The 25,777-nt window shown below is 36.9% G+C and overlaps 1 long non-coding RNA gene across 1 annotated transcript in view; it reads right to left on the reverse strand.

Moving 5' to 3' along the window:
* Nucleotides 1–2,261: 2,261 nt before the first annotated feature.
* Nucleotides 2,262–25,777, reverse strand: part of LOC134515450 (uncharacterized) — a 101,711-nt gene continuing 78,195 nt past the window's right edge. The window contains exons 4-5 of the long non-coding RNA XR_010071016.1: nucleotides 5,429–5,532; nucleotides 2,262–2,384 (exon numbers count right to left, since the gene is read on the reverse strand). This is a non-coding gene — a long non-coding RNA (uncharacterized LOC134515450). The remainder of the gene's footprint in view (nucleotides 2,385–5,428; nucleotides 5,533–25,777) is intronic.

Consider the following 25,777-nt stretch of genomic DNA (forward strand, 5'->3'; position numbering starts at 1 on the left):
TTGCTTTTTTTATTAAGTAAGCATACTTGCATAGACAAGATTGTCAAAAATTAGACAGCAGAACATATTAAACAGTAAAGCAGGATAATTAGATCACATTTGAATAACACTTTTTATAACTCCAGTGAGAGGAAAGGAATAGAGTGACAAGGCCTCTGATGCTTTTATCCCTGAATCTAGTTCTATTGAGTCATTTACTCGCTTTCAAACAGATACTAAAAAGTAAAATGGAAGAGCATCCCACATGATGCACGGTTACCAGAGTTTTAAATTTGTCCTCAAATAGACTTTTACAGCACACACCAAGGAAAGCAGCAGAGAAGTTGCTACCACATCCTGGTGTCCTTTTACAGCAATCACCAAATTGGACCAAGCGTGGTAATGATCTATTCTACGCCCTGTCTCTGACAGCAGGTCTGGCCAGGTACAGCAGAGGCCGAGTACAGAAGCATGCGCAGTCATGATACAGTATTTTTGCTGATGAATTCTTCACTTTACATCAAAGCAGGATTTGATATTAAAACAGGCATCCTGTAATGTGCCTTAACTACTAAATCCTTGTGCCAAAGGTGGATGCAATTGTCAATACCAGAGGCTGCAAAGCATTAAGTGCCATCAGTGCAGTCCCAAGGAGTTAACCCTGATCTGACCACTGAAAGCCTTTAAGATTTTCTTCAGTATTAAGGCTGCATCATTCTTACTCACATGGAGATTTGTCTTCTCCATCTCTACAACTCAAGGTGATTCCAGCCACCTCCAAGAGTCATTAAACATCTGAAATAGTTCCCAGTTAAAGGATCGTTTGATATAAAGGTTACCGTCCGCATCTTGAGACAAAAATCATATACAAATTTAATTAACAGGAGAGCATCTAAGAAAGCATCCCATCAATGCGTTTTAACACAGGTCTCCAGCTGAGAAGGAACAAAACCTAAAATATATTCACGGGCTTCCTTATTCAGAACAAAGTCGTTCTACTTTGGAATGTAAATCTGCAGGTAGTATCTCAAAGTCAGTATTTTGCTGGTTGCAAATTGACCACAATGACCCTGATGACAAATGGCTGTTAGGTGAACAGCAAGTCCTTAACAGCACTTTTAAAGTTTCTACTTGTTGTTTAAAACAAAATGTAAGAAAAACTGTCTTTTGGCTGAGGATAAGGGCACCTGAAAGAAGGTCAAAGAATACTTTCATAAATGAAAATTAAGGGCTCTCATGCCTTAATCTCCTCCCATGCAAAAGTGTTGCAAGTAGGAAGGAATAACAGAGGACTCCAAGCACGTGTGGCACCTTCTTCAGGCCGGAAAAGGCAGACAGTACACAACCCACTTCACAGTCAGTATTTTATCTGCATCACATTCTGCTTAGAAATTCTACCACACGGGTAACGAAGAAATGGTGGCTGCCTAGGCTTCCTGTTGTAAAATGTCTGCAACTGCCCCCTTGTCTATCATCCGCTACTCAGTGTCAAACACTAATAGCCTCTAGCATTTGAGCCATGGATAACATCAGACAACTGAAAATTATAGGCACATTAACAGAGAGAAAGAGTTCTAGATGCCCCAAAATACAAAAAAGGACTGCTTGGGGGGGTGGGGGGGACGGACAGAAAAAAAGATATAGCAATTCCATGATCTTGTTTCTATCACTTGACCTTGTACATGCTTAAAAGAAGAAAAAAAGTCATGTGGAGGCGCACACGCTGGATATTTTTTGCTATAAACACATCAGGCAATCTCCAGAGTATAAATGGACTGTTACTCCATTTCACCCATAGAGCTACACAAAAAGGCCAGCTGCTTATGGATTTGACTCACTGAACTCAAAAAGCTGCAGTGAGTCATATGTTCCCTACACTCACTGTGGGGTTGTCATAGTAATGATTTCTCCCTGTCATTTCTCACTTTACCACATGAATCCATGGAATGGACTGTGCTTAGCTCAGCACAGGTAAGTGTGTGTATATATATATATGTATATATATATATATATGCATTGCAACTTTTGCTTTTCCCCTCACTCCATTAGAAAGCATCCCTCCATTCTAACAGCAGCCTGTTAGAATACCATTAGATTCCTAGAAGAATTGAGGCAGTTACTATAGGCATATTTGGTGGCCCAAAGCAAAAGAAAAAACCCAATTTACAGGGCCACAATCAACTCATACAACCCCAAGGAAGGTAAAATACCAAATTTATACTCAGGTATGTTCTTACATACTCCAACATATAAGTGACTTGCTACTTGCCTTTTGGCATAAGCACGTGATTCTCTTCAGTCTTTTGTAGGAGGCTTATCAACTTCACAAACTGCTGAGGATGGTGGTAGCCGATACAGTTGCACCTTCACTGTGGTTCAAGGCCTTGCATTAGTTCACTTGTTAACTGAAAGGAAAACAGTGATACAGGGTCAAGATATTTTCTAGCATCGTGTTTTTATTTACCCTATACAGAAAGACTTAGAAGCAGCACATGGACAATCCCTTGCAGAAGCCACAGTTACGTTGTTAGCCCTTTCCGCAGTTTAATATGCTGACATTGGCAGACTATTCTTGTCTTAGCCCCTAACTTTCTCATCTTGGAATTGCCCACACCAAAGACACTCATCGTAAAGTATGTACCCTGGGAATAACTGTTCTTCAGAAAAAAGGAACTTTAGGTAGGTTTACCTGGAGCCAGTTTTTGACCGAAGGAAAGCACTTAACCAATGCGAATTCTCTTAGTGATCAATGGCATACAATTATTCTGTGGGCTCCCACATGTGAAGCTGTCTAGGTTTCATACTAAAGTAAAGGGCTTGGTGTTCACAATTTATTTTTTTAGACTGAGCATTTACTATGGTACTCACACACACACAAAGTCTCATCTATTTAAAATAAATAAATTAATTAAACAACATTTTTTCTCTCACTAACTCTGCCTGCTTTTAACTGAAGTGTTTGTAAAACTCCTGTGTCAAAAAAGAAAAAACATCAGGGCAAAGTTAGAGAAACATAAGGGAAATAGGTTTAGTTACTGAAAGCCAGAATCATACATGTCAGGAAAAAAAGAGCCTTTGGGTCATATAGCTTGTATCCCTAGACAACAGGATGGTTGCTGCATGGTCTCTAATATCCTTTCATTGATTTATATTTTTTTTAATACTCCAGAGACACAGCATCTCATCAAACCATCCATCATAAATTCCTCTTGTCCACTTAATTTACTGCAGAGCTGGAAACCATTTCTTAGTGTCTGTTATCTTTAAAATAATTTATTTGAAGTTCCTTTATTTTCCAATTGCTAAGTATATTTTGACTTCAATGCTACAGTAGAAGCTGCACCAAATAGCTTCCACGTTTCTCACATGAGAGTACTTGTGATCTGGAGTTCATGAACTGTACTGCAGTTTGATAAAATAAATGGCACTTTGGCACATTCTTTTCAGAAGGACGAGCAATCACAGACTTACTTACTCAAGCACATTACTGAACAAACTCACCCCAAAGTTACTTATTTAATTTTACGTAACCATTTTCAAAATATTTGTTTAGAGTTTTCCCTGTCATCCTCATTAAAAAAAATGTTTCTCTACATAACAAATGTTGCAGACGAGCAAGATTTAAGAGTCTAAATGCAGTATCGAAAGCCAGATATTTTCAGCTGTTCTGAAAGATTTAGAAGCTGCACACTGGCAGTTTCCTTCACAAGTGATCACTGGTTCATGAACTGAAAACTACAGTTTCATGGTCACCTACAGTCAGCAATTGATCCAATATAATGATGACAACTATTACTAATAATGGTACACGAAGTGGTAAAAATAGAAAAGGTGTCATTAGCTGGTTAAAGTCACCTATTCAGGCAGTAGAACACAGCTCAAAGTTTCTACCCGTAAGCAATCATGTTTGAAATGTAGAGACTCGGTGTAACTTTTAGATTTCTACATGTTAAATTATTGTTGCATAAAGACAATAAATCAGGTTTTACAATCCATCACAATTTAAAATTAACTGTTAGTAATAAAAAAAACCCACAGAATTTGGTAATATGAAGGTGGTCTAGAATAAAAAGAAAAGAAAAAGCGTAGGAAAAGCAAATACCACTGAACTATTCCAACTTAAAAACAGTCAGACTATGAGTTGGTCATATTAGACTAAGCTTTCCTAATTTATAATATAAAAATCTTTGCCTCTAGCTATTAAATTAGGAGATACTATCTCCAGGCTTTTGAAAAGTTTCCTGCCATTCTAGTAGCACAGTTCTTAAACAAAGTTACAAAAATCTTCCAATATTACTAGCGTCTCATGGATCCAGATCTCCAAAATTATACATCACAGTATAGACAGGAAATATAGACAGACTTTATTCAGAGTCTTCAGGAACAGAAAGAAAAACACACAGACACACATACAGTTTTAACCTCTTTGGTGCTTGAAAAATACATCAGTGGCCTCTACAAAAATTTGCTTAGCAAAGATTAAAGTATCAAGCTGCTTCTTAAGCCAGACATGGGCTTTCTGTTTTGTTCCGAGATGTGCTTACAGCAGATAGCAGTGTCTGAAGCAAGTAGTTTAAATTACAACTTCGTATTTTTGCTTATGAAGGACTTCATCCTTTTGGCCACATGTTTCAAGCATTACTATAAATTTAGTACCTGAAAAACATAACACACTGCATATACGTTTGTGTCTTAGAAACAGTCTGGCAGAATTAGAAGGGAGTAAAAATAACTTTTAGCTGTGTGTTTATTGTATTTCAGCATGCAAGTCATATTGATTTCTTTAATTGCCTGTTTGCATGAGCAACTTTCACCCAGTTTTGAAAATGTAACCTACTTTTGTTTGGAGGCTTCGTGGAATATTGCAGTTAGCATGTTTGTAGCACCCAGTGCAGCGTTCCTTCTCTGTTGACTGACGTTAATATAATAAACATGGAACTGTTACTTTTTCTTTGCTTCCTACATTATTCAAACATCATAATTGAAACCTTACAAAACCCGGCATGCTATTAGACACAATAAATGATGACCCAAAATATTTTTCAGACGGAATCCCCTGAAGGTAAGCATTCCACATAAAGCCCCATACTCCAAATTTCAGAATTAATTACTTTTGTCATTTGTGACAGGCATTATGAATCTGAGTTAATTATTTTAGGAATGTCTGTAAACACAGTAACAGCTCAAAGGAAATGCATCTTTTTGATAAAATTTGCCATGCATTTTTGATGCTGAAACACAGGGTCTGGCTGGGGAACTAAGCTAAATCTACCCAGAAAATTAATTATATAATATTGCCTCCACTGGTTAGTATGTTTAAAAGACCTGCTTGTAACAGACTGTCACAAGAAGAGTGACCTGGCTGACTGACAATCATAGTACAAGCAATACTGGTATCTTAATAAATATATGTCCACCACTCCCAGAGGAACTCAGGAACAACACCGACCGTATTTATCAGCTTCAAGGCTGGCAAAACAGCACAGTTTCTCTTCGAGAAAGGACGCAAGTCTCCAAAACTCCTTCTGCTAGAACACGAGCACAGCAATCACCCTGAGGTACAGAAAAAAAAGATTTACTCACATCAGTATGTTTAGAAGTCCTTGCATAGTAAAAGCATATGATGGGCTAAGACTGTCCAAATAAACATTTACAATGGTTTCATAAATTTGTCATTGTCTCAAACCTGCCATCAGCACATAATATTTTGTCTTGGAGAAACATTTCAGGATTTGACTCCTTAGAGCAAGCAGAGGTGTTTTTTTTTAAAAAAATGAGTAACTTAAATGCAGTTACTAGAAATTATATCACAGCAAATATTTATTTTAGTATTTTAGTTAGGTCCCATTTTAATTAATTTAGCAACTAACTCAACTAACTGATTTTGGCAGGTAGCCTAACACTTTCTAAGTGTTGTGACAGAACTTTATGGTAAATTATAAGCACTCTAGTCCTTAAACAAAATTTTGTGGAAACTGCTTTAACATTTACAAGCATATTAGTCAAATTAAGTTCACGATCTCTGAGACAAAACATTAGATGCCCTAGATGGATCCAAAATGGTGAAGCATCAAGGTTCACAGAGGTTCAGTGCTGACTATGTGAGATAAAGATCAGGAGTGTAAGACCCAAACTGCAAAACACCAGAAATGACAGAACAGATTCAGATTAACTTCTTTGTGGTGAGATACTCAATACACAGCCCAACTGCACAGGCCATGGTTATGTGCCATTATCCACAGAGATGTCACTGCCAGGTTTCAGAGGTCCAGAACATACAGAAAATAGCCTGAACTTTAAACTGTTCAGACTTAAGTGATACCAGAGAGTGCACCAGCAAACCACCAGTCCTCTTGCACAATATAAATGAGTCTCAGGGCAAATCAGTGCACTATAGTTCCAGCTTAATTTGTTTTAAGTTTCCTCTATTACGCAGTATCTTTCCCTCATTTCCTCCTTCCTTAAGTGGGAAATACACAATATTGAATAATGGCTACTAGTCAGCCTGAGAGTAAACTAAATTTATTTTGGCTTCATTAAAACAAAATCCAGAGGCCATTTCTAAGAAATTAATGGAACAGTCAGATAATTTACTTTCTCTTTTTTTCGACACTAATGTAAAATAAAACTACTCAGACCTTTTCAGGTGATGACTGAGACCTCAGTTTCTGTGACAATGTTATAGTTTCCATAACACAAATGGAACACAGTCTACTGGGTAGGAATCGGGCGACAGGGAACTCAGCATCAACATAAAAGCTCTATGGGATTTTTACATTAAATCCCAATAACATTGGCCAGTGGCATCTGGCAATCATCAAGCTTCTCCTGTCTTCTGCAAAAATGATCAGACCGTTCCTATATATCAAAAACTTCCTCTAATTTTTTCTTTAGACAGTTCATTCCTTAGAAGAAGGGCACATATAGAACATTTTCAAGCCTGTTTCATACTGCTCTGGAACATTTCAGTGTTTTCCTAAAGCATTTTAAAATCCTCCCTATAAGAAAGGTCAGGATTTTTCCGTGGAAAATAAACAAAAAACCCACTCTGCATGCGAGATCTTTTTGAAGGGAAGATGTAATGATGTAGTTTCAGCATATCCGCAGAAACATGTCAGTCTGAACTATCCTGAAATTCATCTATCCTGAAATTCCCACAGGGTGCTTGCATGTTGGCCATATTTGCATCATTCAATGTGTAAAGATGTTTTGATACATGTTTGGAAAAGATTTGGTCTTTTTGCTCACAACAGAGGAAATGGTATGCTGGTACAAACAGATATACACATGTAAACTTCTAAGTCCTTCACATGGCTACAAAGAACTTAAAATAAAAATGAGACTGAGCATGCAAAGATGGGAGGAAAAGATACTAACAGAGTCTGCATGCCATCACTGGGGATGAAAATCAATGCCTATTCATCGTGTTTCTTTCTCATTGCAGAAAGTATGAAAGTATTCATCTCCGGAATGTACTTGTTATGAAGTAGCAAGCATAGCAGTCTAAGAAACCGCAAAGAAGTACGCTGATTCTGTAAATTATGATCCTCACTTCGTGAGCCTGAAAACACCCCAATGAAGTGTATATCTCTCAAACCAGAAACCTTTTTGCAATGTTTTCTTCTCCAAAGATGACCTATTAATCCCTGCTGCTCTCTGATTTGTTACTGTTTGCTTTTTCAACAAATATTTTACAAACAAGCTGAGACAGTCCATTGAGCAGGCTTCCTCATCAAGATTTTCAAGTAACAAAGATCAAACTTCTAGACTCTGAGCTTAAGCTCTCTCAACAGCAGAAGTTAATTACATTGGCTATGCCTCAGTGACAAGAAATATATACGTAAAACAGGACACAAAAAATTTATAAGATACATCTAAATATACTTCAGTGTTGGCTGTTTGCCCTAGTAGCTTCTTTCATAACCACTAAATTTGTCTTCAGAACATGAAACAACAATCCATTCATGCAAACTATAGTTCATATCATATGATCTGTCATTCCCTCCACTCGTATCCATTCCTAACAAATAACAAAGTATTATCCATGGGATAAAATTTCCAGTTGAAGTCCAGATTACTCTTCCAACGCTGTTGCTGCTGTTTCATTAGTACAGTGTAGTTTTTGTTTTACAATACTTTTGTATCAAAATTAAATCAGGACTGCTTTACTTGGCTGCAAAATATGAATGAAACACCATCATTCTTTTTACATAGTCTATTCAATGCTCAATACATGTTCATGAAATGTGGTGAGTAGAGTCTTAAACCACCATTATTAAACGCAGCAATCAGATTTTAAGAAGGTTCTGAATAGGGTGAATCTAGGTTGTCTTTTATGTATATTAAATATAAATAATAATACTTCAATTACAGGTCAAGCAAACATCCCCGCTGAATAACTAAATATTGCTGCAGATCAAAATATTTGCTTATCTCTAGGACCTATTGGGACCATTGCGTGAAAAGACTTAAAATTCCACACTCTTATAGGCCTGCCATGGATACTAATAATTTTGAATGTCGATGATTGTTACAGATATGGTTGTTCAAGCCTCCGTAGTCTCACCATGTCTTAAGGCTACCTATATCCCCAAAATCGTTATGTGAAGAGCACCACAGAACAAACCATAAAGTGGTTCAGGAATCCTGAGGAAGGGGAGGGAGAGGGGGAATGTTTGAGGTTTTGGGGATTTGTGAGGGCTTTTTTGCGTTTAGTCTGACAGCCAAATTAGCCCGAGTCAATTCCCATATCTGTAGTGTACCACAGTGTATTGCAATATATTTCCTCCTATAGTCTTGCCAGCTTCTCACCTTTCTGATCATTGGTTTTTAGTTTCCAGACAAAACGGGGCGGGGGGGGATGGAAAGAGCTTAAAGGATTATTATTTTTTTTTGGTCAGTCTGTCATTAGGCTTTAATTGACTTTTATTGCTCACTACATCACTTGAAAATCCATTTAAAATGTCTATTAGTCTTCACACCACTTCAAAAACCCTTCAAATTTCTAATTAATAATTAGCTTTGCATCTCTAGGCCAGTACCATCCCCTTTGCTACCCCTATACTCCAATTCCAATTTTGCAAATGATACTGATCAAAGACGGAACCATCTCTACCAACTTTATAAAATGAGCATAGAAGGGCTTTAAAAAAATTACTTTCTTCTAATGTTTTTCTTCAAATTATTTCCTTTGCCTCTCCTATTCCACTGATTCTTGCATTGTCATACAGCTAATTTTATACTAATGAACGTGCCCTGTAAGATCAGCTGCTGCCCTTACGCTGCTGTTTTTTCCAGCCTCTAATGGTGTACTCACAATAGGTTTTGTGCAGTGGATTTCTTTTCTCCACCTTTGTTTAGGGAGCTGCAAATACTTTAGTATGAGAATTGTTTCAGCGCCTAAACTATTTTTGGAATATATGACACATTGAAGTAAGGCAAAGCCTGAACCTCATTAGGAGAATTAATCAAAGGAGGAGAGAATGACTTTTCAGGAATGATGAAAAGCTTTTCTCATTTAAGAGCATAGATCATGCATCATTAAGGCATCTGTTCAGGTATAGAGCAGTACATATACAAAAAGCTTCATTGGCGAGATCACGTTAACGACATTGTCAGTATGGAGGCGGGAGGAAATTTACTAAAGCACAGGGGTTGAGAGAGAAACACGATTCAGACAATTAACAATTAAGGAAGGCCAGCCTCAGAAGCTAGCTTTTACAACATAAGAGCCTAGTATTTTCTGTGAACACTTTGCTTGCCATATTATACTAGCATCACTTGACCTCACTAGCACAGCGCAATGGATTCACCACGCTAGCTCCCCTTCAGCAGACATGTTGTTTGAAATGGTAATTTAGTTTTCCGGAATTAAAGACAAGCTTTTCAGGAAACAGTACATACAAGTCTACAGATCTATTTTGAAAGCTAAGAGTTTCTAATAAATCAATATGATCTTCTTACAAATGGTTAAATTTTATTTCCATCCAGGACAAGTTCAGCCGCTAGAAACAAGCATTATTTGTTAGAGAAAACAGCCTTCTCAACAAATTTTTTTTTGGTCATATATGAGATTTCCTTTTCTAAGTAGATAAAAGCTTTTGGAATAAATGACCAATGGGGAAACTCTGGCTTTTGAAGAGTATTGAGGATTTAAAGAAAAAATAATCTGTAATTTGCATTTACAAAAACAAATGACAAGTAGATTATTTTTGTGCTACTGTCAATGATGGGATTACAGTTTCTTTTATTAGATAACAAAGTGCAGAGGTACCAAAGATTATAGCCCATAAATAAAACTCAAGCTTTGTCTTTGGAGAACAAGGGCTATTACCAGATCATTGAAAAATGCTTTTGTCACTAACTAAAAAAAGCTTTTTATTCACCTATCGGCATACACAAAAGGCTAACCTGATCTCAAATCTCACGGTAAAGGAATGGCTACCTACCCTTAGTATTCAAACAAGCAAAGTCACACAACAGCTGCAATGTTGCATAAGGACTGGTAGCAATTCAAAGACTTTGTGAGTACTAAAGCAATATTTCAAAGTGGTACTAAGAAGCTGTGCCATGAGTTCTCCTTAGAATGAAACAGGAAAAGCACTCCAACTTTCAAAATCCACTCTTATTTCAATGGGAAGTAACACACATTTTCAACTTTTTTCAGTGCTCTATCTTGTGACCCACAAAAGTGCAGATTAGGGAAATATAGTACGTTTAACTGCTGTAGGGCATACGTGGCATTCGTTAATAACAATCTCTGGCGTACCATTTAGAAAGAATCCCCATACTCTAGATTACGAATCAAACCCGTCCCTACCCGTGGTATCAGACCAAACTTTATTGAAGCTGGACAGTTTACTCATCCTTCATTTAAATAGCTGTCAAAAGCAACATAGAAGCATGTCACTACCCCAAAATGTAAAACCACTCAGGTATTTGGATGGTATTCAAGTGACTTTCCTGCTGTTCCTGAGTGCAAGAAAGACATTTTGATTTCAGCTAATAGCATAAGTGTCAGAGGTAAGAATCTATCTGGCTTAATTCCTCCTGCTTCAATTGCATTTTGGCTGCGCAAGTTAAAGTATCAGGAACTAGTACATAATTCAAATGAAATCAATCGAGCAAGAACTAACCCTTTCTGGAAAACTGAGCCAGGTCACTCTTGGCTAGTCATGCAGGCTATTTGCACCTGAAATCACCATGTTGAAAAACTTACTCTGAACAAGCCAGTGGAAAGATGTACGCATAAACTGTACAGGATTTGAGCTAGCTTTCACTTTTCGAACTTACTACATTAACATTCACACAATCTTATTCTTAGTGTCAGAAAATCACGTATTAAGCTTGTTGGCAGAACTCACAATTTTGCAATGCCAGCAGTAACACTGTACCTGTGTAACATGCTATTCTAAGCTCAGCTCATCAATAATACCATCATTAAGAAGCACAACGGACTTTATAGTCCTTAGATAAAAAGATACGAAAGAGAATGCCATGCTTCCAGCAGACAATTCAGTGAGTGTTTTGGGCCAGCAAGCTCCTGGTCTCTCCAGTTACCCTCTGAAGACTAGATGCTACTGTACTGACGAGAAAGCTACTGTTTATCACAGGAAATCTATAGGTCTAGTTGGAGAGGAAGTTTTGGAAGGATTTGCATTTTCGCTTCCACTTTGAACAAGTTAAAAAGGATAAAACAACTGTAAGCAGCTGAAAAGTGTCAGGTAGCTTGCAAGGTATCACCATGCAGAAATCAGAAGAACACCAAATGCAGCTAGGCGTCTGGGTGACTTGTAAGTGTCAAAGCGTGCTTTGAAAGTGGGCACTTCTGCTCAAGACTTAATTCTTGGCTCCACATAAAATTTCTTTTGGCTCCACATAAAACGGAGTGCTGGAAGTCTGGCTTTGCGTGCAAACCTAGTTTCCCAGAAAATCAGAAATTAAGAGCTGGAACTTAAGTTTTAAGTGAGTTAGAGTAGTTCACACAGCAAATTAAGGCATTTTTGAAGTTGAAGAGAAGGCTGAACTACCAGTTTGGGCACAGTCTAAACCTAACAGCTTTACAGGACCACCACTACAGATACAGCTATTATGACTAAAAGACCACTAGTGACTACTAAAGACCACTTTGGAAGTTTATTTCCCAGAATTTTGCAGAAACCATGAATTAAGCAAAATTAGAGACCACGTGGTGGCAAATAATTATCAATTGTTAGATGAAAGTTATCAACTTTAGGTTTTTTCAGATTTGCCCCTTAAATATTAAACATCAACTGCTCAGAAAAAAGTAACTTTTTTTTTTTTCCTGTTCCTACTGGCTATATCCAACTGCATGTTAGTTTTGACAACTTGCAGATGGTACTCAAAACCACCATTTTTCTCCTTTGCAAAAAATCACTCTGTGCTAATGGCCAGCACTGGAATCTCAGTGCAAAAGGAAAAACATCCCTGTATGTTTACATTTTAGAGATGGAATAAAAAAAGCAGTGCTGTGAAGTCACAGCTAGACTGAGTGGTGCCAGATACAATAAAAGAAAAGCTCACTAAATGCTTTCCCCGTATTTTCATTTAATTTTTTCCTAGTTGAGGTGCAGGTTTGTTATTTTCTTTTTACCAGTCATTCCTCCATTAAAAAGTGACATTTTTAAACTGAGAGAGATCTTTTCATGTTACATTTACCTCCATAGCTCTTCTCCCCCTGTTTAGTCTTCTTTAAAAAGAAGAAAAACAAAACAAAAACCAACCAACTCTGTTTTGAGCCTCAATTTGAACTCTCATAGCACCTTTTCTACCTTTGTCTCATAGCAAAAGTAGTATTTCAATAGTTTGTTTTATGCTGAAGCTGCTTTCCTTTATTTTAGTGATTCTGTTGCTCAAGTTTAGACAGATTTGTCCTTGTACTTCTTTCGGCATGACATATTGTCATGACTTTATTTGACGGTTTCAATTAATAGAAGTGTTTCTATACTTTAACCATTTAAAATCCTGTCGCATTTGAAAATCAGCACGTCAGGTCTCTGCAGACATTTTTTTTCCTTAGCCACTATCTCCGTATCTTAAATTGCACTCAAATTTGGAAAGATTTCAAATGACCAATAAGCTTTGCCTACCTAAGTCCCTACCCTCTTCTTTTATTAAGACATGTCATGATCAAGAGAAAGGTTTTGATATTGAATAATAATAGGAAAGACAGTCTTAAAAAAAAATGTGTGTACATGGCTAAACTTCAATACTGCAAGTTCTCAAGCTAGAGAACATAAAATATTATTTTGTTCCTGCAATTGTGTAGAGATATGAAAAAAAAATATTTCACTCAGAAGAAATATTTCACTAAGGTTGGTTTCAATCCAGTAGAGAAATAGTGAAATTGTAATTATATTTGACTGAATTAAGAAGCGTAATACAGCTGACCGCAGAATCACAGAATGACTGAGGTTGGAAGGGACCTCTGGAGGTGACCTGTACCCTCGCAGTAAAAAAAAACCCATGTTTTTCCTCATGTTCTGACAGAGGCTCCCGTGTTTCAGGTTGTGCCCAACACCTCTTGTGCTGTCGCTGGGTACAATGAGAAGAGTCTATCCACACGTCAGCTATGCATATTTTAAAATGTGTGAAAATTATTAAGTTCTTTACAGAAGTTGAGCAGTATTGGAGCCAGTGCTTCAGCCTATGGATTATTTATGACATCTTCAACATATTTGAAAACATGCTCCTCCGTGTCACTTTCAACTGAAGATAGGCTACAATATTTTAATTTTGAAAACAAAGGTAAAGAAGATGAAATTTCCAGGATCATTTACATCTTCTTTACAAAGGTCCACAATATTTCTACAGACTCTGTAGTGTTCTTTAAATATACTCTGTGTTCCTGAAACTCAGAAATCTAAAGGTACTAATCACCAAAGTCATTAGACAAAGTAGCCCACCAATGCCCAGGTGGGCATTGAGATGAACCCTCAGGCTCATCTGTTGGATCCAGCTTCAAAGTAGGATTTGAACACATTTTTTCCCAAAAAAAAGGTTGAGTCCCCATCAACTACACCCAGAAGTCTACGAAACACTGGATTAATATATATACGTCCATTTATCTAATTGTTTACAATTATTTGTATACTATTAACTTGGCAGATCTTGAGTAAATTAGTGCTAAAGCACTGATCTTATACCTTTATAGCTGAGAGTTGAATTTCTCATGACCTGTTCAGAGAAACACAAAGCACGGCCAGAGCAGTGGCAAGCACACAGGGGAGCAATGTTCCATTGCCAAACCATCACATTGCAATATGAACTTTTGAAACAATAAACAAAAAATGTCACTAGAAAAGCTTATTTGTCAGCTCTTTAATACCCACCTGGTGCGAGTTTGCCATGGTTTCAAGCCATTTCTGAAAAACTATCAGGATCAATACTGGCGTTGGTTGCTCTGTTACTTATTTGTGTTTTCAGTTTAAGTAGTAAAGAAAGATCAGTGTTCTCCCAGCTCGTATTTCCACTGATTTCTTTCAATGTGTGACCTCTATCCTTCCACTAGCAGGACACAGACAGTATCAGAAATGTTCAAAATCAGGTACTTGAACTATTTCCTTTCTCTGCTCCCTCAAGCACTGTGCTCTCCAAATTGAATCACTTAAAATTATAATTTTAACCTTGTTGATTAAGTCAAACAGTTCAAATCATCTCAACATTAGTCATACGATTAAGAAGTCATTGAGAAGATGGAACCAAGCTCTTCAAAGGGATGCATAGTGGGCGTAGAAGTCAGCAGGCATAATCTGAAGCAAGAGAGACTCTGACTGGACATATGAAAATGAAAAACTCCCCCCCGCAATGAGAGCAGTGAAGCACTGGAACAGGTTGCCTAAGGTACAGTCTCCATCCTTGGAGACTGTATAAAACCTGACTGGATAAAAACTTGAACAACCTGGTTGTCTGAGTAGCAGCATGTTGGACTGGAGACCTCCTGATGTCCATTCAAACTGGAAATACTCTATGATCCTGTGTGATCTACTGCACACTGTTTCACCCATTTGCAAGATGCATCATGTTTGCTGAGTGTGATGGTATATTCAAGCTTAGCCTCCACTTAAGGTTTTCAAGTCAAGCAGGTGGGTGTTGTTGGGGGATGAGGGTGATTTTTTGTTTGGTCAGGGGGAGGGGAGGTGTTTGTTGTAATACAGCTGTAATAAGCAGTAATACAAAGGACTGTATTTTTAAACTATTCCAATACCTAAAATACAAATAAGAGTCTTGTGAGAGTCTCCTAAATACCTAGAACACTAGCTCACCAAAATCAAATCTCGACATGAGTGACTTAATAGGTTCACACATGCTGTTTGTGCTGGAAAAGAGTTAGGGAGAAGTTGAAACTTAGACTAACTACTTGATGAACCAAATCCAGAGCAGCCTTAGCTAGCATTGTTCACCACAGTGGCATAACAGAGCAAAAATGGGACACACAGCTGTGTCACTTGTATCTGTATTTATAGCTTTCCAGTATTCTCCTTAGCAATTAGCAACCACTATTCTGATTTCCAGATAATATGACTTGTCAGAAAGCAATAGGTGCCTCCATTATTTTTTTTTTTTTGTTCCTATGGCATCTGGCATATAGTCCCATCAGCTGCAAAATCATCATGCAGAGTATTTTACTTGACGGATGAGCCCTTCACATGTCAAAGGTGGAATTACAGAGTTTCGTGTATCCCTTTATCCAGGAATTTATTTATTATAGAGTTTCATGTATCCTTTATCCAGGGCCCAGTTTGCTCTTCATTATCATGAGTCTTGATGTGAAAACTTAAAATTTCTTACATAAAAAGTAGTTAGGAGTAAGAAAAATTTACCCTAGAACTTCAGAATGTATTACAAATGCTCCATTGTCCACCAAAGCTTTTCTCCAATTAAGCAAGAGGAAAATATTTATATACATATTGAAAAACAGATATAAATAATTTTAAAAATGCTTAGGTAGCTAAAACAAAAAGTAACATAGAAATGGTTCTAGGAAGGACGCTACAAAGCCTTACCATTACACTATAGTAAAAGTTATATAGCATCTAACACAGAATAGCTATAGATTAATCAAATGGCTTCCACTTCAGTCTACAACTTCGCACTTTAGATACTATGAATTACAAATCAAAATTACAAGTCACCATTTGACTTAACAAAGTAAGAGCCACACAAAATGTCTGCGGGACTCAACCTTTCGGCTGGAAATTGAGAACTCGAGTTTCACAGTTGAGTTTAGGAATGTGTAATTACTGACATCATAACTTGACACAAAGCAACAAATGTAGCAACAAAAAAGGTGGCAGTAGCTCCGATAGATAAGCGTGCCAGTATCTTACCCAACAGATATTCCAATATACTTATTTTCACGAGTCTAAAATGCTTCTTCAAATAGTTTGGTATTACTACAGCATTTTATCTCCTCTGATCACCAACTTGCCAATTTACAATTTTACATTATATGGAAAAGATGCAAATGATTGATGATCACCACGTGAAGTCCATTTAACTATCAGAAAACAATGATACTGTTTAATCACTGTAATTTGGGTTGTGAAAGAGAATTTCTCTCATACTACTTACCTTGAATTCTAAACCAGACACTGTATACATACTACTAAGGTTTCCCACAGCATATGTAAAATTCAGAATCCACTTTTTTCAGAATTTCTAAAATTATTTCATTAAATATTTTTTTCTTGTGAACTCCCCAGGACAAAAACTAGATAGGAACTGCATTTAATTATTTTGCGTGAGTAGATAATCTTTCAGAAATAAGAGATGGTAATGGAATTAAACGTTTCTAACTATTCTAAAGTTAACAGGTTCTAGTTACCTTCCATGATATATTTCCTCTTCAAAATAAGAGGGGAAATGTGTAATATAATAGAAATGAGATCTCAGAGACGCCCCTTTCTAATCAGAATGGATTCACTCAACTGTCCCCTCCATGCATTTACAGTCAGAATACATTTTCCTTTTTTGGTCCAAATGGTAGCGGTATTGTCATGCCAGTGCAGATACCTAGTGAGAGACAGGCACCCCACTCCACCATCTACTTTTTAATACGAGTTAAAGTATTCTGTTTTCTCATTCTATCATTTCTCTGTGACTTCTTCTGTACGTAAAAGTTTTTAAATTTTAAAAATTTAAATTTAAATTTAAAATTAAAAAAAAATTAAATTTTGCCAAGTCAATGATGCCATGATGATCTAACACGACAGAATCCAATGGTGAACTGCTGCCTTGTATTTGGCTTAGTCTTCAGCAGCTTAAAGTAGTTCAAATCCACCTTCAGCATGACGAGCAGAAGACAAGGGTACCCTAATATAAATGTCATTTCATGTTGAACTTGCTTTATAAGGCTTCTACTACGACTATTCTGAATGTTACAGTAGGAAATGGTGCTCTTTCTCCCTTGGGAAGGGGCTATTGCATATTCATACCAGCTAAGATAAATGCTTTTTGGTGCATATGCTAAAGGATTTTCAATATTGCCCTTGAGTTCGCCTTTGCCTCCACTATCTCTCCTACTTCTTACATATCTATGCGTGTTGGATTTCATCACCTTATCTTTACCTTCCTCCTTTGAGGGCTCCTTCTGCTTAAGACTTATCAGCCTCTGAAAACATCAGTCAAACTACACAAAGACAACACTGCATTAAAATTCTACACCAACAGATTAACTTGTTAGAGACCATATAAAGTGTCACTCTGAGATGGATGCTACAAAAGTCATCTGCACTTCAAACGGAGGGCAGCTGAGGCTGATTTTCCAACAACCCATTTGAAAAACATGAGGTGTCAACATATTTGTATGTATTTGTGTGGAGCAGATAAAAAAACTGAGTGCCAAATGTAGCACCATCAGTAGAAGAGATATCTGCATTACAAAACACTATCATCACTTGAACAACAGATATGTCTTAGCAATATCATCGCTAAAACCAATGAAAGATATGCTCCCTGCTTTTTCTCTCTCCCTACAATACACATTCTTGCACTTTGGTTTGTACGCTTGATGTGCACTCAGTTTCACTGTCCTCCGTCCACAATCAATCATTTAATTTCTTCTTCAAATGTAAGTATCTCAGAGTATCAAGAGAAAGAAAAAAAAAATCTGTTGTCAAAGGAAATTTCAAGCAGACAAGAGCTAGCTATTGTATTGCTTAATAATGCTTTTAATTGACTTATTTTAGTGTAGATGTTGCTCCTTCAGTTTCCCCTGGTTAATATCCAGGCCAAAATGCAATAGCCTGAATTCTGAATTTTTCACTTTATAATGAATTATCTTTTAGAGAGAATTAGAATTTTAGAGAGAAATTAGAATTTAATATCTTTTTAAAAAGATAAACTTTTTCTGTGGAATATATCCAGAATCTGACTGAGTACAGAGATCGGGGGGGGGCTAAACAATAGTATGCTTTACAGAAATCTACTCTACATTTAAAATTGTTTTGGATACGATTATCATTATGCTTATGTAGACTTCACTCTATTTATCCTCTAGTTTCTGGTTGTGGAATCTCTCATTTACACAATGGCTTTCAAGATCGTATTTGCTTTGTACAAAAGGCATCAAACATGTGCACTATGGGTCACTTGCAGTCTCTTGGAATACTGGATCTTGTGTTCAGCCTCTGCTTGGCTTTTTTAACTTGAGGCCCCCTCAGCCTCTCGCCAAGCACAGGACAGTAAGTTCACCCATCCAAAGGGCAGGCATTTCCCACACATGGTCTGCAGCTCTCAGGAGATCATGAAGAACAACTGCATTTTAGTTGTGGGACACCTTCCAGTTACGTAGTAGGGAAGGGAATAGGGAATTCGGTCGATAAGTGGCTCCATAAGATGCTATATGGCCTCTTCCAGACCCAATATTAGTTTGTACTATAAAGTCACATCTCACCACTTAATGGCCAGCCAAGTCTTAAATAAAAAAAAATTATTACCCTCTTCCCAATCAGCTTTCCCTTCACTTTAGATACTGTAATTTAAAACAGTTGTCCCTTTTTATTTTCTTTGTATTTTACCTATTGGTATATCCACAAATACCCATTTTTCCACTTTTCTAACATTATATGAGCTATATTAGGAAATAACTCCCTGAATTAAAAATTTATAAATTAATCTCTTGCAAGGGCAAGCCATCAGTACTTTCTTCCTTGTGCTGCATTTTAAACTCCAGTAACTAAAGCTGTGAGTATGAAAAATGCAATAATAGTTACCTAGAGGGACTAGGACTGAAATGTCCAGGCTGGTTTTAATCAATGTATTTATTAAACTTCAGCACATAGTATCATCCCCTGTTGCAGAAGGGGAGGGGGAAATTTCATTACTTTGTCAATGGTATTTACATGAGTTTTACCTCTCAAGGAAACTACAAATGCTTGCTCTCTCTGTGCTTGGAGCCTACTCAAATTCGGTGAACTATGAGGCTGTGAAATTTACTATATGTTTTTTATCACGATTAGTAGCCTAAAGAGAAAGCATGCAGTGGTTTTGGCTATTCTCACAGCATTAGTAACCATCACTTGACATAACTAACTCTGCAAGATTCAGTATGAGAGCAAAATATTACTCTATTGAACAATTATTTCTTCTCATTTTGCGTCAAGTATGTAGGCTACAGATTACATTGTTATTTTAACAGTCAAGATACTACTTTTGTTAATGTTAAATTGAAAAAATGAAATAATAATTTTTTTAAACTTCAAGTCTTACAGAATTCAGACACAAATGAGATGGTCAAAGTTTGGACTTCTCTTTGTGAGTGACGGTTTTTAGGAAAAGAGACAGCCATGCTCATCACAAGGAAACAAGCAGCCTAGTAAAAGCTTTATTTTAAAGATCACAGGGTAAAATTAGCAGGCCAAGCAGCTTAATGATAATGTACATTTCCCCCACTTGCATCCCATGCATGTTTAATACACAGATGCAATCATTACAGTAAACTGCACAAGAGCATGACAATTATTTCTGGTTCAAAAGACAGTAAAGTGATTGTTTCTCAGACACACCTTCTGACAACGTACCAAATGCTGAGTTTCTATTATTTGAAGTCGAAATTGCCACAAAAAAATTGTCTAAACAATATGCTACTTTGTGTGAGTATAACAAGACTTGTTCACTGATGGAACTATAACATTTGGTGGGCTGCACATATACCATATTATTGAAGATGATAGATAAAGATCCTAGACAGGGATTAGAAATTTACAGCTCAAACACAATACTGCATGCAGGACAGTAAGAAGGCTTTTTACACGTAGGAATGAACTGCTCCGTTAAGACAAAACAATCCTTTCAGTGAGGGTGGGTAGGTGGAAGAAAAAAAGTCACTGCGGTTGTCTTTCACGGTCCTCCTCATGTTGACCCAAAGCCAGTTGATGTAGTTCCCTTCCCCTTCCCAATAACTAAATCACTTTGTAACCAAATCAACTTGTCACTTGCTGAGTTTATGTTATATTTGCTTCTAATTAAATACCACATATAGGTACTTTCTGCAAAAACAGTCTGGATTCAAACAGCATTTGGCACATTAATGCACAGAAAGACATTCTGATTTTTGTCACTACTAATGCTTCTTATGAGTTACATTCCTGCAACTGAGCTGTCTAACATTCTGCTTTTGTCCTATAATTTTGCATTACAGTGTCTTTTCATTTCCAGTGTCATCTAATGCTTCTATTTACACAAATATACAAAGATCTTCTCATCTCTCAAATCCATCAAGCTACCTAGTTTATGTAACCAAATAATCCCTTCACTTCTAAGTCTCCCCTGTTTTGCATTTGCTCTATTCACCTGCTATCTCTATTTATTGTGTTTTGGTTTACAGGAGGGGCAGCCATCCGACAGCCAGACCTGCGTTGCTTTCCTCATTCTCAGCACACTATATCCACCGACTGCAGTAGCCCAGAAGAACATATCTCAAATTCTTTCTGTATGGATCTTTTTATAGAACCAAGGCCAATGATTTAAAAGATCGAAGACACAAAAATTCGTGCAACCACATTGAGCCCTCTGAAGTCTGAGCTCTGCCTGGACAATCAGGACAGTGACTTAAATAAGTGATAAAACTCAAGCAGATTTCTTAATTAACCCACCCCACCCCCAAAAGCACAAACCATTTGAAAAATAGTTTAGTCAGATGAAGACATGAGTACTAGCTGACACTTATATTTGATATAGATCACTTATCCAAGGCCCTAATGTTGTCAGAATCGTTTCTTAAGGGGGCCTACAAGAAAGCTGGTGAGGGACTTTTTAGGATGTCAGGTAATGGTAGGACTAGAGGGAATGGATTAAAACTAGAGATGGGACGATTCAGACTGGATGTTAGGAAGAAGTTCTTCACCATGAGGGTGGTGAGACACTGGAACAGGTTGCCCAGAGAGGTGGTGGAAGCCCCATCCCTGGAAGTGTTCAAGGCCAGGCTGGATGGGGCTTTGAGCAGCCTGGTCTAGTGGGAGGTGTCCCTGCCCGTGGCAGGGGGGTTGGAACTAGATGATCTTTAAGGTCCCTTCCAACCCTAACAATTCTATGATTCTATGATTCACAATGAGTGGTTCATCCCTTCACAGATATTCCCCTAAAATGTCAATCAGTTGCTCAATGATCAAGTTAAATGGTATGCAATAAATATGAACTATTGGAGGTAAAATCTGTAGGTATAACTGTTCTAGAGTAACAATAGATGTACTTTTTGCCTTCAAATAATTTTAAGAAATTTTCCTAATGTTTATGTGCTCTGTAATCAAATTACGTGACTCTCAGTACTTGCTAGTACATAAATTTAATAAAATTCTGCCCCCTTCTGACATACCTACCATACAAACAGGCTACTGATTAGTCCATTATGGCCCTATATTGGCACTGTTTTTTAAACATGCAGTCCAGACTGGCACAAAACATTTGATGAGCTCCCACAGCTCAAACTGACCTCAAATACAGGGATAAATGCTTCATCTCAGGATTGGCCACCGTGTCAGTACATCATTTCATAAAATGTTACCCCAAATTTTTCCTTTTTGTATAAAGACAACTTGGACTGAGTATTTTTTTTCCTGACAGCCAAAATACCTTCAGAAGTGAGATTTTTTGTCTCACTTCATCCTCACGAAATATTCAGTTTGAAGTAAAACCATGTTAATTTAAAAAAGAGATATAGCAACTTCAATCTTCATCTAATTCCTATGATCTTTTCCCAGTCTTGATTCTACCTATTTTCCATTTGAAATATGACAGATAACCACTATCGTTAAGAACCTATTTTAGCACAGTTGGTAAGCATCTCCAGTTTAACAGAAAAGCGTTCAGCATTTATGCAACACTTTTTCTATCAAAAGATCTCCAGTAACAATGGGAGTTTATGTTTAACCCTCGTGTGTCACTAATGTTCCCATCAACTTTAACGGTCCATATCCTATACTGAACCACGGTGACGTAAACAAGAGCCACTTTACTCAGATCAGTTTCTGAAAGCACTAATTTAGTGACAGAATTAGAGCAGGATATAGAACTCATTTCTGATATTTGATAAGTAAGCAAATAAGAGATTAGGGATATTTTCAAAAGATACCACAAGTCTCCCCTAGAATATTATTGGCTGCATTTCTAAAGGCATTTCCATCACAATTGATAGCTATGCAGATTTCCATTTCTGATCACAGTCAGTCATATTGCAAATAGCACCATTATTGGCTCAGTAGAACTTAGACTGAGGAAATAAATTCATTTCACATATATTAATCAGAATTCATGACCAAGCTGTCCCAAATCCCAGACCTGGACTGGAAATAAAGATCTCTGTAGCTCATAACAAGCCCTTGTACCAGCCCCACATCATTCATATGAAAAACATCAGACTGTCTTCAATTTTTTATTTTGGCATTTTCTCATAAAGATTTACAATGTAACGAAGAACCAGTATTCAAAAATATCATTATTTGGTAAAACTATTGATAAAGAATAATGGAATAGTTCCTGAAACGCCCCTGCTAGGCCAGTGGTAGATTTAACATAAATCTCAATAAAATCTACTTTCATCTAAAATACCATACATAAATTTCAGTGCATTCAGTAATTTTAAAGCAATATTCAAGCCCTCTGTCCCTCATGATAAACTGCACCGTTTCTATTTGCTGACCAAAACCTTTCCAAAAGAGGTCTTTAATTAGCTGCTGAACAAGAAAGCAGTGTTGGATAAGCGTGTTAATATTTGGTCAGCTCAAGGTTTGTCCAAATATTCCTGCTAGGAAGAAATTTCTTCCTGGAAGGTCACTGAAAACTGTCCCAAAAGAGAACATCAGATAAAATATAATAGAAAATTCTACATTAAGCTATGGGTATGCAAAATTAACCCCCACTCCTTCCATTCTATATATAAACAGAAGGATTTTATGCAGTGTCTTCTTTAATGAAACATACTAAAGAAACTTCATTAATTTCTTCAATTTTAACTTATTTCATTTAATTTTAATTTTTTTAGTTACTTTCTTTACTGAAACAAATTAGTGAGTCTTCTATCTATTCATTATCACAGCATGGGTTCATAAAGAAACAGGACAGAATTCAGAAAGATTTATTACAATGTCAGGCCTTCAAAACATAGCATCAAAGACAATATCCCATAGACATATCTAATTCTAATACTATTACGTTCAGAGGGTTTTGCCTAGCTCATCTTTTACTTGAATAATGTCTGACACTATGGTTCTCATACAAAGAAAAGAACAGTTAAGCTAAGGGAAAAAAATCTTGAATAAGTCCACGTTCCTGGAAAAATATCTGGATCTGCTAACTCAAAGAATATCAAGAATTTACAATGTCAGTGCCCCAAAAGATTAAATTCATCTTTTGAAGTCATTTAATCATATTTACAGATATGCAGAGGAACTTTCATAATATAATAAGGAGGATGAAAAATTTTTTTTAATTTAGAAAATAATATGTTCCAAACCTCTACGACCCAAGGCAAAGATACAAAACTAAAGTGACTCTGATTTCATGAAGAATGGTATATAACACATAATTTAGCATAAAAAAGCTATTAAAACTTGTTTCAAGACTTTATATTAACTAACAAGTTCTCCCTCTTGCATGTTTTAACTTTAGCAATTAAGAAAATAGCTATTTGATTCAAAAAATACATGGCATCTTCAGCTCCCAAAGGAACTGGGCTTTCTATTAGTCCAGAAACATACTGTGCTGGGGTGTTTGCTATACCAGTTCTATCAACCTTGAGGGCATCTGTTGTTCCATATCAGTGGGAGGAGCCAATAAAAAAAAAAATAAATAGGGCAATGCGAGGCAACCCATTCATTGTAAAGCTTCCAATATATACCACCACAAAATCACAGCGCATTCACAAAAAACTGCTCTATTTTGGATGTTTGGGAAGCAGACAAAAATTTTAAAAAGTTGATTTCATGGAATCTTTGAGAAGCTTCATTGAGCCACAACTGCATTCACATTCACCTAGCAAAATGAACAATAAAAATTCTGGATAGAAACTATGAAAATAAACCTGAAGTGAAAGCTGGGAGCATAAGAGGACTTCCAGCTTGATCAGGTGCCAAATATATGCTTACTTTTAATTCTACTGCCCATCTGCATGTGCGTTTGTGTGAAGTGCTATTCATTTACTGATTGCGTTCTTGGTTTAGATTAAGTTAATTTTATTGATGCTGAATTCAGCCAGCTAACCTTTACTATTTATTTTTAATAGGTTTGATGCAATACATTTTTATTGCTGAGATAAGTATTGATTAAAGGCTCTGCCTCCACTTTTTTTGATTGCCTCGTGTAATTAGGAAGTCTAATAAGAGTATGAAGTACAAATAACATTTTACATTTGCATGTAGACCTGTGAATGACCTTTACAAACTGAATATACTTCAAAATACACCCATACGTGAGGTAAAGGACAGCAAACACACAGGAAGCCAGTAGACATCTCAAGGCGTAAAAAAAGGAAGATTCTGTAAAGTTCTATAAAGTAGCATGGTGTCTCCAAGGGCTGGGCAGAATCAAAAGGATTCCCATGAATCAAGTCTAACCTGCCCTGCCTAGTGGAGCAAGCTAAGTTTACGCCATTTAAGAGGATATTTTAAAGTGTGATTTGAAGCTTTTTAAGCAATACAGCAATTCCAAAAACTCCAATCCAACCCAAAGCCATAAGATGCGTGTGGGTAGTCACAAAGCCACACTAAAGTAGCCAAGGGTTTATCTAAGTGCAGAAACACAACCACAGAAAGACATGAGCAAAGTCAGGGCCCAGGGCTTTCAAACAGGCAGAGAAGATTGGCCATAACTGACCAAACTGTTTATTCATGTGAGCCAACACCCTGTCGGCAGCTTGTTGACTCAGCTAGGAATATAAAGAGGAGGAACATCTGATTGATTTTTTTTTTTTTCCACATCTTCTGAAAACTAACGATCAGAGTTGTCACAGATACAATCTTGTTTGCTAGATAATCTCCCAAGTGATGTTATAACAACATTTAATGTCATTTGGCTTTTATGGAATGGGTGATTAGACTAATTACAAGTGCAAAGAAGAGATATATATTCTGTGAATGGATGCAGAACGTGTTTTCAGATAAAGCATTTTTATTTTAAAAAATTTCTTAATTCATTTCATATAGTCTGAGAAATCAGGTTTGGAAAGCACCAAGCAGGCCCATTTTCCTTCTCTCGCCTAGGGCAGGATGCATTACTCATTTACTGTACCATACTATGTTTTCTAGCCCTGTCTCATTTTAAACACAACTTCAAAGATATGACG

This window comes from Chroicocephalus ridibundus, chromosome 4, assembly GCF_963924245.1.
Source record: "Chroicocephalus ridibundus chromosome 4, bChrRid1.1, whole genome shotgun sequence".
Lineage (NCBI taxonomy): Eukaryota > Metazoa > Chordata > Aves > Charadriiformes > Laridae > Chroicocephalus > Chroicocephalus ridibundus.